The 16,901-nt window shown below is 42.4% G+C and overlaps 1 protein-coding gene across 1 annotated transcript in view; it reads left to right on the top strand.

Annotated features, from left to right (window-relative positions):
• Positions 1-7,028: 7,028 nt before the first annotated feature.
• Positions 7,029-16,901, top strand: part of LOC146805509 (interleukin-1 receptor type 2-like) — a 119,125-nt gene continuing 109,252 nt past the window's right edge. Inside the window, exons 1-2 of the mRNA XM_085620510.1 lie at positions 7,029-7,320; positions 14,466-14,596. The gene's annotated coding sequence lies outside the window, so the exon portion shown is untranslated. The remainder of the gene's footprint in view (positions 7,321-14,465; positions 14,597-16,901) is intronic.

A 16,901-nucleotide genomic window follows, 5' to 3' on the forward strand; every position in this document is an offset into this window, starting at 1 on the left:
ATTGATAATTATGTCGCCACAGACCAATCAGCAAATATAAGAGGGACTGTTTGTATTTTTAAAAAGAATGTCAATGCTAAAATATTAGAGCATAAGGAGGATCACAGTGGTAGATGGCTTATGTTAAGAGTCTCATTAGGTGGAGCTATTTACTCATTGATCAATTATTATGGTCCAAACCAAGATGACCCCTCGTTTCTAGACCTTATTCGAAATCACTTAATCAATGTAAATGACCCTATTATTTGGTGTGGTGATTTTAATGTCGTGCTGAATCAACAACTCGATAAGTCCCCAAACTCGAGGGCCAGCGTGGCTTCTAAATCCCGGCAAATTCTAATGTTAATAATGGCACAACTGGGTTTAGCCGACATATGGAGGGAGAGGGCGGGGAACAAATTGGGAGTTTCATTTCGGAATCTTAAATACAAGCACAGATCAAGAATTGATTATGCTCTGTTTAGCTATTGCCTTAAAGACTCATTAATGGAGATATCATATCTTCCCTCTCACCTCTCCGATCATTCAGCTATCTCTTTTACTTTGAAGTTAGGCCAGCGGTCAGGACATGTGGCTTGGTCATTCGACCGGTCCATCCTTCATGATGAGGACGAAATTAGTTTTCTAATAGCTGAAACTAAGTTTTTTTTAGAAGAGAATCTAGATTCTACCTCGATTCCCATTGTATGGGATGCTCTGAAGGCTTTTTGGAGAGGAAACATTACTTCTAGAGCCTCCCAGAGAAGGAAGTTATACAGGGAAAAGATCACAAACATGGAAGCCGAAATGAAATCCATTGAACAGCAACTCAATACCTCTATAGGCTCAATTAGTCAGCAAGGTAAATTAGCCCACTTAAAAACACAATTGGAGTGTATTTTACAGGAAAGGGTTGCTAGCAGATGGGAGGCAAGTAAAAATTCCCATTTTGAGTTCGGGGAAGCAGCCGGGAGGATGCTAGCGTGGAAAATTAAAGCAGACCAAGCAAAAAAATATATTAGACAGATAAAGTTGGAAGGCGATCAAAGTCCTCTTACTGCCACCTCTGATATAGGCAGAGCCTTTCAGGAATTTTTTCAGGCCATCTACAAAGATGATATCACTGATGATCCTTTTGTAAGGAATTCTTGGTTAGATAAAATATCCCTGCCGAGTCTCACCCAGCTCCAAAGCAGCTACTTGGATTCAGAAATAACCGAGACAGCGGTGAGAGAGGTTATTGGGCAACTTAAGCAAGGGAATACAGCAGGTATAGATGGCTTACCAGCAGAACTATATCGTGCCTTGTCCGAAGGTATAATTCCAACGTTGACGGTTCTGTTTAATAGTATTCTGTTAAAAGGGAATGACCCTCCCAAATCATGGAATGATGCCATCATAGTCCTGATTCTTAAACCGGGGAAAGACCCGACTGAATGCGGATCATACCGTCCGATATCACTTCTGAACAATGACTATAACATTTTTGCGGCCATTATGTCAGCTAGATTGGGTAAGGTTATACCTTCAATAATCAATCAAGACCAAAAAGGGTTCATAAAGGGCCGCCAGTTGGTTGACCTTACGCACGATTTAGTCGGGGCCATAGATATTGCCTCTAGCCTCTCTCTGCCGTTAGCCACTTTCACGTTAGACGCAACAAAGGCCTTTGACAGGGTTAGTTGGCCTTATTTGACTGCGGTATTAAAGAAATTCAATTTTGGTGAGAATTTCTGTCAAGTGATCTCTCTTTTGTACAAGGCTCCATCTGCTAGACTTTTGATAAATAACACCCTATCGGAACCTGTAAATATTACAAGGGGGACAAGACAGGGCTGCCCTCTTTCTCCCCTTCTCTTCAATCTGTATATTGAGCCTTTCGCTCAAGTTCTACGGGAGGAAGTTAATATCCCCTCTTTTAAATACGAGGGGTGGGAAAGGCGGGTAGCTCTGTACGCGGACGACATTCTCATTTTTACAGTAGACCCGGGCTTAGCCTTTCCAACAGTAATTAAGTGTGCAGAAGAATTCGGGCGGATCTCTGGATATGAGATTAACGCCAGCAAAACCGAAATTATGGTGTGGAATATAAACAATACACATCTTAAGGTGACACCCTCAATGAGATATCTCGGTATCCAAATTACTCAAGACGTGGGGAATATTGCACAACTTAATTTGGAACGGGTCTTTAAAGACTGTAAAAAAAAACTAAAAGCGTGGTCCTTTCTTCCACTTTCTATACTTGGTAGAACTAATTTAGTTAAAATGGCTATCCTCCCCAAGTTTACTTTTTTATGTAACACTATCCCCCTGGCTTTCGACCCTAAACAAATAGACAAATTTCAGCGGAAAATAAACTCCTTCTTCTGGAAGTACAAAGCCACTAGATTGGCGTGGAAAAAATTACGAAGGAGGAGGGAAAAGGGTGGGTTGGCACTTCCTGATTTACAGTACTATGCTTGGGCTTTCCAACTATCCTACTCCCGAATGCTATTGAAAGTGCCATCTAATTCCTCGATAGGTCTAATGTTTAAAGCCATGTTGGCTGGGGCGGATTTACCCTCTCAGGGATTTATGTTTAAGTTTGGAGACCAAAAGTTTTTTAAGAAGGTTAAATTAAAGTCTCTTCAATCTATGGCCAGTATCTGGGCTCAGATCAAAAAGAAAATAGGGCTGTCTTACTTTTCAAACTATGCCCCGGTGTGGGACTCCCCGGGTTTACCAATGTGTCTGCGGGATGGGTTGGCGTCCCCCCTGATACATGCCGGTATTGTAAGGTGGGGAGAGTTGTTGGTAAATGACGCACTGCTGACATGGGATGCACTAAGCGATAAGGTCGGCCCTGAGCTATCAAGATTTAAATATATGCAGCTTGAGAGTTGGGCACGGGCTCTAGTTAGGAAAGCTGTCCCGCTTGGTAAATTTAGTAATTTGGAACAACAGCTTGTTGTCAGGCAGGCGGGCGGCAAAGAGGTGGCTTTTTGGTATTGGAGCATTCTGGAGGAGGTGGATGGGGATTTTAGCCTCCCTGACCAACTATGGGGAGAGGAGATGGGGCGACAGTGTGAGCAAATATGGCTTACTTCACTTACCATCCTACACAGATTAGTCAAACCTGCGTGGTTAAGGCACAACCATCTATTCACCGTTCACCGCGCTTATCTCTCTCCTTTAAGACTATCAAAATTCCAGCCAGGAAAGAGATGTAACAAGTGTAACCTCTTGAATGCTTCGGATACACATATGTTTAAGGATTGCCCTTCTATCTGTACTTTCTGGGAGAAAATAAAGGACACACTGGACTCTATACTTAATTGCTCTGTGCGCATTACTCTGTCATTGGTTATTTTTGGCATAGACGAAAACATACTGGGTCAGGCAAGATTTTTCCTTTTTTATGCCATTCTCCTGGCAAGGCGCCAATTATGTAGGTTTTGGGTAGATGCCGTACCTCCATCACACGGAGATTGGCTTTCATCCTTATACAGTACATCTAAGCTGGACCTGGCTAGACGTGTCAACAAAAAAAATGTGGCCTTTTGGGACCTTCTGTTAAACTGGTCATAGGAACGCCGGGTTTTTTTTTTTTTTTTTTTTTTTTTTCCCCGGGTCCTATGATTAAGCCTTGGTTACTCTTTGGATTTTGAAGGCCGGTCTCATGGTTCAACGATTCGCCCCACCAGGCTGAACAGATTCTTTGATCGAGTAATTAAGCTATCTAGCTTCCCTCATCATGGAGTTATCTTCCGCTATTCTGTGAATTGTGTCCTGGTATGCGAGTTGACTTGAGATCCTGAGTTGTTCTCCCAGCTCGCGACACACTAGGTGGCTGGTGACTCCTATAAGAGGGTAATGGCAAATGAGGACTAAAAAAAAAAAGATGATTGAATGGTGGTGAACGGACGATCCAAAAATACCAAACAATTTACCTTAATTTATTTAAAATCAGTTATTAGTAATATTCTCCTTTTATTGTGCAGTACATCCAAGTCACAGTGAGGCGGGCAACACCATCGTAATCTAAAAACAGTTTTGATTTAATATTTTACATTATTTAATCGAACATGTGACACAAAATGATCACAAAACGCAAAAGACACACAAATGTCACTAGAAATAATCACAACTCTAAGGACTTCAGAGTTTAAAAATGTTTGTCAATCAATTTTCTATTTACCCAATAAACTCATGCCTCAGCAGCTCTAAATGATTGGTCCCATGTAACAACAAGCCAAGTAACATTAAAGCCTAAAATTTAAAAAAAAAATGACAATGAGATTTAATTTATTGCTGTCTACACTGTTTTGATTTCTGTTATGACATGAGCCTTCTTCAGAGCCCATATTATGCTTCATTTTAATCCGAGTGTTGTGTTAATTCTCATGGTGTTACACAGGAGGAGAAGTTATACATTAAAAACTCACCACCAGGGCCGGCTCTACCACTGGCAGTGCCCTGTGTGATACTAATTTTTGCGCCTCCCACACCCTCCTCCGATTCTCTCACTACCACTGGGAAAAAGTGCTCCTCATCTCTCCAATCATAATTTATTGCTAAACACAGCATACTCCCTGAGGGCAGCGCCCCTCCACAGGCCAGAGCCCAGTGCGACTGCACCGCTCGCACTGCGCTAAAGTCGGCCCTGCTCACTACAATCCTGTCAGATATAAATTTGTAAGTATAGAGACAAAAGTAAACTCTATTGTCTTAACTTAATTCATAAGTACTATAATTTAGAATGTCTCTCGTACTGCAAAGGATGTGCATGAATTAAGGAGACAGCTTTCAGTAAAAGTAACTAGCAGCGGTTAATTTAATCTGAGCAAGCCAGAGCCGATTGTTGGCTGAGTAGGAAGACATTCTCTTAGCCTTGTTTCTTTCCATGTCCTTATTCTCCTGATATGTCACTCCGTTTTTTTCCCCATGCTGACTAGTCTTTCAGATGTTTATGATTCAGCTTTTTTTTGCATGCATGTCACAGTGTTGCATCATCTATCCAACGTGCCTGCCAGAAACTGTGACATCCATGCCTAAAATGAAGGCTAACCTGCTCTGGTGTGTAGATTCCAGGACAGCTATGCAGAATTACACACTGCCATTTCAGCACTCACACTCTACTAACAACAGGACCAGTTATTGCAATCTGGGGAGTCTTGAGGTCTCTTGTGGTGATGTCTTGAGGAATTCCATATGTATAACCACATCAAATTAAGAAACCCTGAAATGGCCGCATATCTCCAGTTGCCAGCCTTCTGCAGCTTCCCATTGTTTAGAACCCCCTCACTAATGCAAGTGGGGTATCACAATTGTAACAGTATCTAGAGACATACCCAGCTGATTCCAGATGCATTCTGGAACATTTTTTCTAACATCACCATCTCTAATTTTCTTATTGGCGTCTAATAATGTCTATGAATTCGTTTTTATCAAACCAGACAAAATCCATTGTTTATTATGCTGGCCATATGAAGTCCAATGTCCTCAGAAAATAGAGAAGGAATGGACATAAGATTTTTGGCAAAAGTCAGTGTAAATGTCTAAGAATATTGAGGAAGATAGAAAGAGGTGTTTATTCATACAGTTTCATGGAAATCCTTCAAAAGTAATATTAATTTGCTTGTAGGTTGGCATCAAACTTTGTACGCCTGAGTGGTTTGTTACTACCTTTTTCAGAGTAAAGGAATGGTTTAGTTAACTCATCATAAATGCCCTCTACCAGGGCTGGACTCAAAACAAAAATCTGCTCTGACAAAAAATGTTCGAATCTGTGGACACTGCAGAAGGATACACGAAGAATGGGGCCAAGAAGTTTTGATTTTGTCGTGGCAGCCCGTCCTGCTCTAAATGCAGCCCCCTAGTCTGCATCCCACTGTCCAAATGGTCAGACTGTCCCTGTTTCCACCTGCAAACACATACACACTTCTCTATTTTACTCTCTCTCTCTCTCATGCTGCTCTTACCATGGCTGTCAACTTGACTCATGGGAAGGGCCACTGGAATTATGCGGCAGTGGAGGGCCAAAAGTTGCGGCAGGGTTGAGTAAATCATGCAGCAAAAAATGCCACATTATGTGGCATTTTGTGGAACATTTTTTGATAGTATGACTTCATTGTTTTGTCAATTTTGAACTTGTTAACAATGTTTGGGCATTAGTTGCACTATTTTAGTGTCAGTTTAACGCCCAAAATATAGCAACAAGCAACAGAAAAGTGACCAGACCAATTTTGTAGGGCCTTCCACCGCGCTGCGACATGTGTCGCTGCATATTTAATAACTTGTGAACAGTTTGAGATAGAAACAACATTTTTTTATCTGCAGATTATGCAGCACATGATGGATCATGTGGCAAATGTGGCAAATCTATAATTATGTGAAAATTGCTGCAGCCACACAATCGCACAATTCAAGTGGCCGTGTTCATGGTCTGTAGGGTGGATGTCGCCATCTGGGAATCTGCAGCTCTATTCATATGCTACAAAATGTCAGAATGCTGAATAGTTTTGCCTGAAAATCTAGAGTGGTTGAAAATAACCTTCCCTCCTCATGACCTAGGACCATTTTGACATCTGTGCTTTACTGCATGGAGTGATGCTTTTTCTCCCTTTATCCGCATACACCCTGTTGAATCCACAACGTTCTGCCCTTGGTATAACAATGCAAATACTACAAGAGCAGTCGGGTTTCCTGCTAATTAAAGTGTGACCAGAACCACCATTGTAACAGAATGTGTGTCATGTCAACAAGCAAAGAGTAGAGAGAAACCTGATGTATTTACACTCGAACGCTCCTAGGTGAACGCAGATCAGCTTTGCATTAACTCTGTGTGTTTCTTCCCTTTTTAGGGTACATCAGGAACTCGCCTTACAAGTCATCTGGAAATGCTTGGGTCATCGTGTCTCAAATAAGGAAACTGACTTCTTTACTTTCAAGTCATTTCCTCATTTAGGCAACAAGGATCCGGGGATGCTCTCTGCCTCGGGGTGCGTCAATCGAGCGCTGTTTATTTTCTGATGCCGGGCAAATTGGGAAATAGGCGAGGAAGTTCCACTCCTGGCCGAGGAGATAAAAAGTCGAGGCGAGCGCTGCCGAGGGCGATTCCTCGCCTCCCCGAAAGTGTCACACACATGAAAAACTGCAGCCATTGTGTGCCACGGAAGAAAAACACACACAGGGTCACAGAAGGAGCAGCTTGGTGGGAAGCGTGTCCAATAGGGTATAAATCTACCATATCTACCAAGAGCAGGCAGACAAGAGGTCAGAGCTGTGCCAAGGACCACCTCTGCCTGAGACTTTCATTGGACACTGTAGCAGGTCACAGGCGACAAACATACAGTCAAGGTAGGGGGCATCATTTTATTATTTTATTCATTTTTAAAATAATATAGCGCTGAAACACTGGGACGTTGTAATGCGTTACAAACTACAGAAATAGTAGAGAAGGAAAATAAACTTTAGTGTAGTAGTGATTGAATACAGTGGGTTTTTAGCAGTTTTATTTGTGTGTGTGTGTATATATTTTGTTTTTTTTTGCATTTTTACTTAGCTTGGCCTAAGGGCATTACAGTGCTCTACACGAGCACCAGACTACTTTACAGATACATGCTTTAACTTTTTTATAGCAAGGGAAAATGAGCGTTTTGCCCGAAATTACAGGATGGTGGCATATCTTGCCATTAGGCAACATCTCCTCCCGTGGGTTTGAGGGACGTCTAGGAGATTTTTATTTGCAGGATCTGTTTGAGACTTTGAGGGTTGTTCCTCCATTTCCTGGGACCCAGGGAAGCAGCATTGCCTGCCAGGAGCCTGTTGGTTCTGTAAGGGTATTTTAAGAGGTCCATCTTACAGGTAAATTGTGCCATGCATTTCATGGCCCTATTTCCAGTATTCCCACATATAATTGACATGTATAGACCCTGACCATTGCATCTACCTTTCAATTGTTTTTCGGGAAAGTTGCCAACTTGGCATTTCTCGTTTCTGGCTCTATTACTGTTACTAAAAAGAAAGGGCAGATTTATGACTTCTGGCTCATCTCTGCTAATCAGCAGAGATGCGCCAGAAGAGTTGCAACGCATCTGCCCACCCGTGCGCCACCACTGATGCACCGCATTTATAATGCGGCGCACCGTGGCACTCGGATGGGCAGATGCGTGACGCATCCCCTGTCGGAAAGGCGGCGCATTGCTGGAGGTGCGTCGCAAGCGCGACGCAGCTTCAGCAAGGCTCGGGGGTGCCCTATCCCTAACATGCTGCGTCAATCCTTAGGCCAAAAGTGACACAACGGCAGCGTAAAACAGGCGCGAGGGGCTTGTAAATCTGCCCCTTTAAGTTTCTAGTGGACAGAGAAAAAAAACGAAAAACATGCATCAATCGAGATGATGAATTATAGACATATTAGAAATAATGTTGTCCTGCAATGCAAAGCAGGTAAAAGATTCACAATTGATGTTTTACCATGTTTATAAATGTTGCAGCTAGGTATCCACTAGTATACATTAACTTGCGACTAGTTGTTGAAAGAAGCGTGCCCTTGGCTGGTACGCTTCTGGTGGTAGCGCCAGGGGAATGTGTGCCCCACCATTTGCTTTTAGGGTGCCCGGTTCTGATCCTTTCTCACTGGCATAAGGCACATTGCAACAAGGGCAGTAAATGTTTTTTTATGACGAGAGCGTAATCTGGAGTAGAATCCTTGCACAGTTACTTGCAATTCCCAGAGTTATTTCATTAACTGTGCTTAATGGCATATTTTTTAATACCCCTGGTGTTTGTCTGCCCTATTCTAGTGTATTTATTTATTGTAGAGTAGAGTTGCAAACTTGTATTGAGCTTGAAGCATTTTTTTCGGCCAGATTTTGAATTTTGATTGTTGATCGCCTCCATTTTTGTTGCAAACTGATGGTAAAACAAAAACAAAAAACTTTGCGACCAAAAACGTCATGAACTACAGATTTTTGTGCCACCACAAAACTTATGCAAAATACACATAATACTCATAGTTTTCACATGAAAATTAAAGTAGACGACTTAAAAAAAGCACAAATTGCAATATCAGATCGAATAGGGAGAAAAAAATCTGAAAATCATGGAAATGTGTGCAAGAAATATGCGCTGCTTCTGTTATGTCCTGCAGCCATTGCCACGCAGGAATGCCATGTGTCACACTAACCATGCATACTGACTGTGGAGTAATGATGTGAACACAGGGTTGGAATGGGACAGAAAATAGGCCCGGGAGTCAGAATAAAAGTGGCTCCCTTGAGTGAATTAGATAGCTTAAAAAAAGTGGCCCAAGTTTGTAAACTGGGCCAGTGTTGAGCAGGTAAAAATACACTGTACAAGTGTTTTGCACGGTATGGAAGACTGCATGGATTTGAGCCGCTACAGACAACGTTTGGTTTATTATGTAGGAAATCCACAGTAACAACCGTCCCACCTCATGGAAGAACAGGCCCACAAAAAGTCAAAAACAGGCTCACAGAGTGACCTTTCAGACCAGCCCGCCGGGCAGTGTCTGATTGCCCTATTGATCAGTCCAACCCTGGTGAAACCCATGTTGTCACTGATGGATCATGACAGATGATACCACCAACCATACAAGCAGAAAAGAATGTCATGCTCCTACAGGTAAGGAAAAAGCGTTACTATCAGTGGCGCCCGCTTTGCATGCCCGGGGCGCTTTGGTATTAATGAAGGGGACGCAGATGCGTGTGCGACCCCTTCTGTAATACCGATAGCGCTGGCACACGTAAAGCGCCAGCGCCATCTTCAGAGGGCGTTCCCTCATTTGCATGGGGGTGTGCCCCATGCAAATGAGGGAATCTCTTTTCCTCTGCACCCGTCCCGTATTACAGACATGTATCCCCTTGCAGGGGAGTGCAGTCCTGCACTCGCTTGCAAGGGGATCTCTAATCCTCTTTCAAAGTGCGGATGGGTTGTGGCCTGCACTGTGAAAGCACAGAGCGGCTTCAAAGCACCCACTCCAAGGTTCACAGGAATTCGCTGCATGGGGGCAGCGTGAGTTTGCGGCTGCCCTGGGGGTAGCGTGAGTTTGCAGCTCCCCTGGGGGCAGCGTGAGTTTGTGGCTACCCTGGAGGCAGCGCATTCACCCTAATACGGTGCATTTCCCTTGACTGTGCCTGGTGCACATTTTAAATGGTGTGCCATTGCAATCAAGGAAACTGCGCTGTATGTGCAATACGGCCCCAGGTGTATTTGAAAGAGTGGCTCTTGAGATGCTCATATCCTGAAGTGCTTCGTAGGTCACATTGTAAACGTCTGTTTGCTTTCTACACAGTTTTGTGCAGTGGCGTAGTAAGAGTGACATATACACGCTCCCAATATCCCCTCCCGCAAAAAAAAAGAAAGAAGCTTTGCGAATTGTAAACAGCCCTGTGGAGAAGTTACCAACAAAGATCAAAACTAAATCTAAATCTAAACAAAAAAAGGGCGAAAATAACCCAGGGACGTGAAGGGGGAAAAATAACTTCAACTGGACAGTATAGAAAGACGCTTAATGTCAGAAATTAAACTAATACAGAAAGACATGGCTTTTTTAACGTAAATGGTTATTGAAATTTTACCCTCTAAATCCACGAATAAGGTAATCAATACCACTAAGCCAACTAAGTCAGTTCCTAACCCAACAGAAAGTGTCAGAGAAAATAGAGGCCAAATTACTAACCGCTCTATTAATCAAAGAGAGAACACTACTGCTGTGACCGTAAAGGATGCCTTGACATCACAAATCGCACCCGGACTAATGCCATATAAAGATGGCATCCCACCCCCTACAAGGGTGCTGTAAAATCCACAATTACCCAGGACAATCAGAATCACAGAAGACTATAATAAGACTCAGGGTCCATTAAATCTTCCCCCACAGGCGACTCCATACGTTATTATTTTAAACAATGTCCCAAATCTAGCGGTAAACCAGAGGGAAACATATATAGTCTCTGAAAAATCAAGTAGTTCACTGGATTTCTGTAAACGCCAACGTTGGGGTGAATACATTGCACCAGGCCATCATCATGTTAAGGAGAGTGAACTGGGTGGGCAAATCCAGAAAATCATGTCGGGGGGATTGTATAGTTGTAACCTTTCGAAGTAGTGATTTGGTGGGTGATTTGTTAAACGCTTTATCAAACGATGACAACGGGCATTGCCCTGATAATGTTAACCATATAATGGCTGTCCCACTGGGATACTTTTATAGGCCAAGTTATAGCAATACCCATGCAAATATGAGTCACCGCTTTCCACAATCTATACCACTGCATAACAGATATGCAGCATTGAGAAGATGCAGTGAAATAGATTGACTTAGAAAAGACTTGGCTGGGTCACCTGTCATGAAAATGTATTATACCATTAAAAATAGTGTGGTAGATGTTAACATGACCTCACAAATGTGGTACATTTTATGGATGACACCCTGCATAGTAATGAGGGTGATGATGATACTTGTAACCTGGCGACAAACTTCGAGATTGATGATTTAACTGTATCATCGCAAAAAGGTGATTTGGATAAACACATACCCAGCAACATTGAACATACTCTTACTGGTAACATGAGGAAAGCTGGCCCTAGTATACACCTAAGTGAATCACTTATCCTCATGACATGGAATGTTGCAGGGATCAAAAATAAAATTAACGATGTGGTCTGGTTGAAAACGCTAGATGGGTGCGCGTTAGTCTCACTCCAAGAAACTTGGCGCACGGTACCCTTTTTTGTAAGTGGCTACCAAACTGTCTGTTTCAATGCTAGCCCATCCAGGATAAGAAGAGCTAAAGGAGGTTTAGCTACAGTAATTGCTACTACATCGCCCCTGATTTTAAAGAAAACGCTATCTTATCTGAATATTATCAGTTCTTGCTTTTGCACTCAAAAGGAAAGCAGGTCATCATCATAATACATTTCTATAATAATGTATTTGATAAATCAAAGAGCAAAGTTATTGGGCTACTAGAAACTGATATGGATCACTTCCTGGAGGGTGTAGGTGGTGACTATGTATTAATATGGGCAGGGGACTTTAATTGTGTTAAATAAGTTTACGAAGCAGGAGAGCCCTGCTGATATTGTGACCATCTAGGAGATAGGATCCCCCATTTTTCCCACGACTTGTATGGGGAATCCATCACTAATGCGGTGCATAAATATGATTTAGTGATCCTGGAACCCACCACTGGGGAAGGGGAAACTAATATACAAACTTTTGTGGGAGCAAGGCCATCTTCAAATATAGACCATTTTATTGTATCAGCAAACTGCAGTGAATTGGTGGAAAAAGTGATGATTAATATCAGCCTTCTTAGCGACCATCACCCCCTAATAGTGTCATTAAGACTAAATCAGACACAAGAAGAACAGGGTAAGAGAGTGGAAAACGATATTGTTACACAGGGGAATAATGGAGTGTCAATACAATGGTCAGGAGTGAATCCGGTTATATTTATGACAAACCTTAAAGAAAAAATACAAAGGGATCTAGAAACCTGCCTGGATAGTTCTGCCCCGAGTTTGGCGATAACAACTGCTTTTAATAAAATTACAACTGAAATTGCTAGCGACTTAACTAGCAAAAGACAGAAGAAGGTTTGTGACCCTAACCCTAGATGGTTTAACCACGAATGTTCAAAGTTGAATGGGGAACTGAAATTGGCCCTAAAGCAAATGCCAAGAGATAGCGCAAGGATCTGCAGTTTGAGGAAAATCTATGAAAATACCTTGAAAGAAAGAAAAAGGGAGATCCGTGAAGGGGCATGGGAGAAACTAATGCAGGCTGCAGAGATGAAAGATTCAGTCCTTATGGATATAATCCATAAAGAACTATCAGTCCCGTATATTAGTGATATAATGATATAATAAATGTTGCCGGTCTCACCTTTTGACATGGTATTTGGTCAAAAGACGAAACAAAATTCACAAAAGAATTAATTATGGACTGTTTAGCCCTTGATTTAAGTAGAAAGATAGCATGACTGGAGTACATTCTCAATCTTTTAAAATACTGTAAAGTTGACATTGATGGTAAAGACCCCCTTTCTGTACAGGAGTTTAGTAAAAAGGAACTGAAGTTGAAATACTTAAAAATAATGGAATATGAAAGAGAATGGACCGCTAGCCAAAAACATAGAGTCATTTCATATTGTGAACGACCGCTCGTGAGGGGCTTACAGCCATATTTAATATTGGTGAGAAATGTACAACAGAGATTCTATCTAACAAGGTTAAGGATGGGTACACTACACTACTTAGTTGCTTTCCCCAGAGTGGAAAAATGGTGACACAAACTGCCAAACTGCCCATGGGACGGAAAATCTATACAATCCACAATACACTTTATTCTTTTTTATAGTTTTTACAAGGGCATCCGGAAATCAGTTTTAAAACCCCTTTTTTATCTAATATGCTTTTTATTTATAAATATGATTTTAACTTTGTATTGTCTAGAAAATGTTAAAATCATAAATTCTGTAATTCGTTTCGTACAACTTGCAATTAGGAAAAGAAAAGATTATTCACATCTGGTTGCATTGATATATGAAAACCTAGATGACTACCCCTAGTACTGTTTTTAATTATGTACTCTTGTTAAGATGTGACACTCTGCACTTTAGGTATCACTATGCACCTTTATGCACGAGCACTTTACCTCCCAAGACTGGATGTAATGTCCCCTGATTTGCCGATAATGCTTTATTGCCTCTAGCCCTCTAAGCATGTTTTATGACTGCTCCATGGATTTTAAACATCTCATAAATGTATTTTAAAATTATTTTCCCTGTATTTGTATGACCTAGAAATGACAATGTAAATGTAGGAATGTTTTTATAATAGTATTCTTCTATGGGGAGATTTGTTGCACCGAATAAAGCTGATTTTGATTTGATTTGACATATACCCTAAGGGAAGAAAAGATGATGGGTCTGCATCCTCTGGTTCGGTAGTAAAAACAACTGCTAATTGGGCTGCTGTAGTCCCCTCTAGTTCCTGGGCCCCAGTGCTACTGTAGCTACATCCATACCTGCCAACTTGAAGAACAATCTCAGTGAGGCCTTGAATGGGCCCCGTGCCATAAGTACCTAAGAGGAACTTTTGAACCCCACCCTGCCCCAAGCCCCCTTCGCCCAAAATGAAAAAAGAAGCTTACTGAGGCTGGTGGCGATGTCCTGAGTGGTTTCACACCCCTTAATGGACATCAGCAGTTCAAAGCCTCAGAAAATGAACTGGAAAACCACTATTTGCAGCGGCTTTCAGCTCATTTTCTCTGCCACGTGTGAAATTTGCCCCTCAACGGGAGACCATGTGATGGGAGCCGATATTGTGTGTCACACAGTGGTACCGTGTAAGTTGGCAGGTATGTACATCCCTGCTGCTGTGGCACAATGTACCCCAGTTTATTGAAATGGGTCCTCGCTATCAAATCCCCTCTTTAAAAAAATGTAAACACTTAACCTCCATCTTGGTTGCAGGTGCTGTGGCTCATCCTGTGTTGACAATAGGACGTGGAGCTGAGGGGGGATGTTGCGGTCAGCATATGTGGTGATTGCCTTTTGGCTACTTCATGTGTCTGCCTTCAGGGTTCAGCGCCTGGAAAATGCAGGTAAGGGATCACTGCTCTCACATACTAATGCATGGTCTTTATAATGCTTAATTATCTCAAAATACTTAATACACAGGGAGTGGTCCAGAGGGACCAACAGGAAGGGTGAGAAGAATCCACATTGAGCGGTAGAGATGGTAACTCACACAGGGGAGGAGGATGCCACGATAACAGGAGGGGAAGCCCACACTGAAGAGGAAAGTAAGCCACACTGACAGGAGGAGGGAAATCCATGCCTCTGCCCATACCCAGATAAACATTACTTAATAGGTAAAGGTAAAGTAATTTGCATTGATTTAGACGCTGTGCAGAGACCACACACAGATAAACTGTAACTGCAACACAAAAGGTTTTAATAAAGTGCAAGTGCTTACAACAAGTTCATAAGTGAGAAAGCAGCCTCTAGTCTCACATACCCCTGCTCAGTCAGTGATCAGGGAGACCTAGGGCCATATTTATGGCAAAATAACACAGCGAAGCATTACAGGGCAAGGGCAGGAATGCAGCGTATTTAAAAGAATATGAGGCAGTCCTGTTCTTGTCCCTGCACTAGCGCCATTTTTGCTGCCTAGCGCCAACACAGGCACACTTGCACCATGGTTCACGGGCGCCTGCATTGTAGGCAGGACTGTTTTTGTACAGGAGGGTGTCCCTTCCTGCACAAAATCAATCCTGTAAGGCAGAATGCAGCACACATAGAAAGAGGAAGTAACGAGGAGAAACAAAGATATTTCTCCTCGTTACCCCTCTCCTGGGGCGGCGTATCTTTTTGGCTCATTTCCAGGTTTACCAGTTCTGGTAAGTCTGGGAATGCATCATAAACCATGGGAGTTGCATGGGAACTTTCACGCAATGCCCATGGAACACCTCCCTGGCGCTGAGTAAAGCAGTGCAGCAATCTGCGCTGTGTTGCTTTAATCTCTTTTTTGAGTAGCGTCGCTCTTGCACCGTGCTATGCGGTGCAAGAGTGATGCACTGGGGCCCATAAATAGGCCCCATAGGTTCTGAATGGTATAAGTATATATACTATTTAAGCTTGAATTTTGCTCGAAGCTGCAGGATCAGCCTCTGCTGCACATACCATATGTAGTTGTAAAGCACATGTTCACCCAGGAGGGTATCTTGATGCTGAAATTGCAAATGTTTATCTTTACCTAACTCAATGATACTCATTTTATCGACCTCAGGAGCATGAAAGGCTGGGTGGACCCACAGGGATTTAAATCTGTGACCATGAGGTCAAATACAAATCCCTGCAGTGGGTGTATTCATCCACCGTGCCACAAGGTCTGGAAGATGTATGAATAACCGCACATAGGCTTCAGTGGGCAGCCACATCTAAGGTGCACACACATGTATGGCCTTAGTGCTGTGGGTCTTTGCATTCTTATGGCAATTTAGAAAACACAGCTTCCAGGGGAGTTTTATGAACTTGAGGACAGAGTTACATATTAGGTACACACTGCCAAATCATTGACGGAGGAGAAGTTGCGTAAATTGTTTGAATCTAGTAAAGAAATGATAACTATGCCCCCATCAGCAATTTGCATCAAACGTGGCGGAAACGGTATTGCAGAGGCAGGCTTTGAGTGTGCCAAATTTTGTGCAGATTGCACAAAAGTATTGAATGTTATGAGGCGGGAGGGCATGACCAACTTGGACGTTTTGCAAATTGCATTGGTTTTGCCTTAAGAAATTTCTTCACTCACAAGTCGATCAGCAGAGAAAGTTGATTATTTATTTTTAAATTTTACAGAGTTTTATATAGTGCGAACTTGACCCGAATCGGGTATCAGAGTGCTTTACATAGCACCAGTTGCATTTTTTTTTTTCATTTTTATTTTGTTAGGCACGGGGAGATGAAGTGATTTGCCCAGAATCACAGGATGTTCAGCGTCATTGCCTAGACTCGAACCCAGTTCCCCATATTTGAGGTCGACCGCCCTAGCCGTTAGGCCAACTCCTCTCCCCGGTTAGATGTTGATGCTTCATATGCCTTTCTGTCATTGGGTGCTTTATCTTAGTTTGATGAAATTTCATCCAGCAGCAATCTACTGCTCTGTACTGCCTCACTTCTCAGGGTTGGACTGGGACAGAAAATAGGCACGGGGACCAAAATAAAAGAAGCGAATCAGATAGCTAAACAAGTAGCCCCTGTTTGCCAATTGGGGCAGTTTTTCATCTGTAAGGACCCTTTGTATAGGTATTTTGCACGGTCCGGAAGTCTGCATAGATCTGAGATTTCCACAGGCAATGCTTTAATATGAGGGAGTTCAGCAGTAAAAACTGGCCCAGCAGATCATAA

The sequence above is a fragment of the Triturus cristatus genome, chromosome 8 (assembly GCF_964204655.1).
Source record: "Triturus cristatus chromosome 8, aTriCri1.1, whole genome shotgun sequence".
In the NCBI taxonomy this organism is placed as follows: domain Eukaryota; kingdom Metazoa; phylum Chordata; class Amphibia; order Caudata; family Salamandridae; genus Triturus; species Triturus cristatus.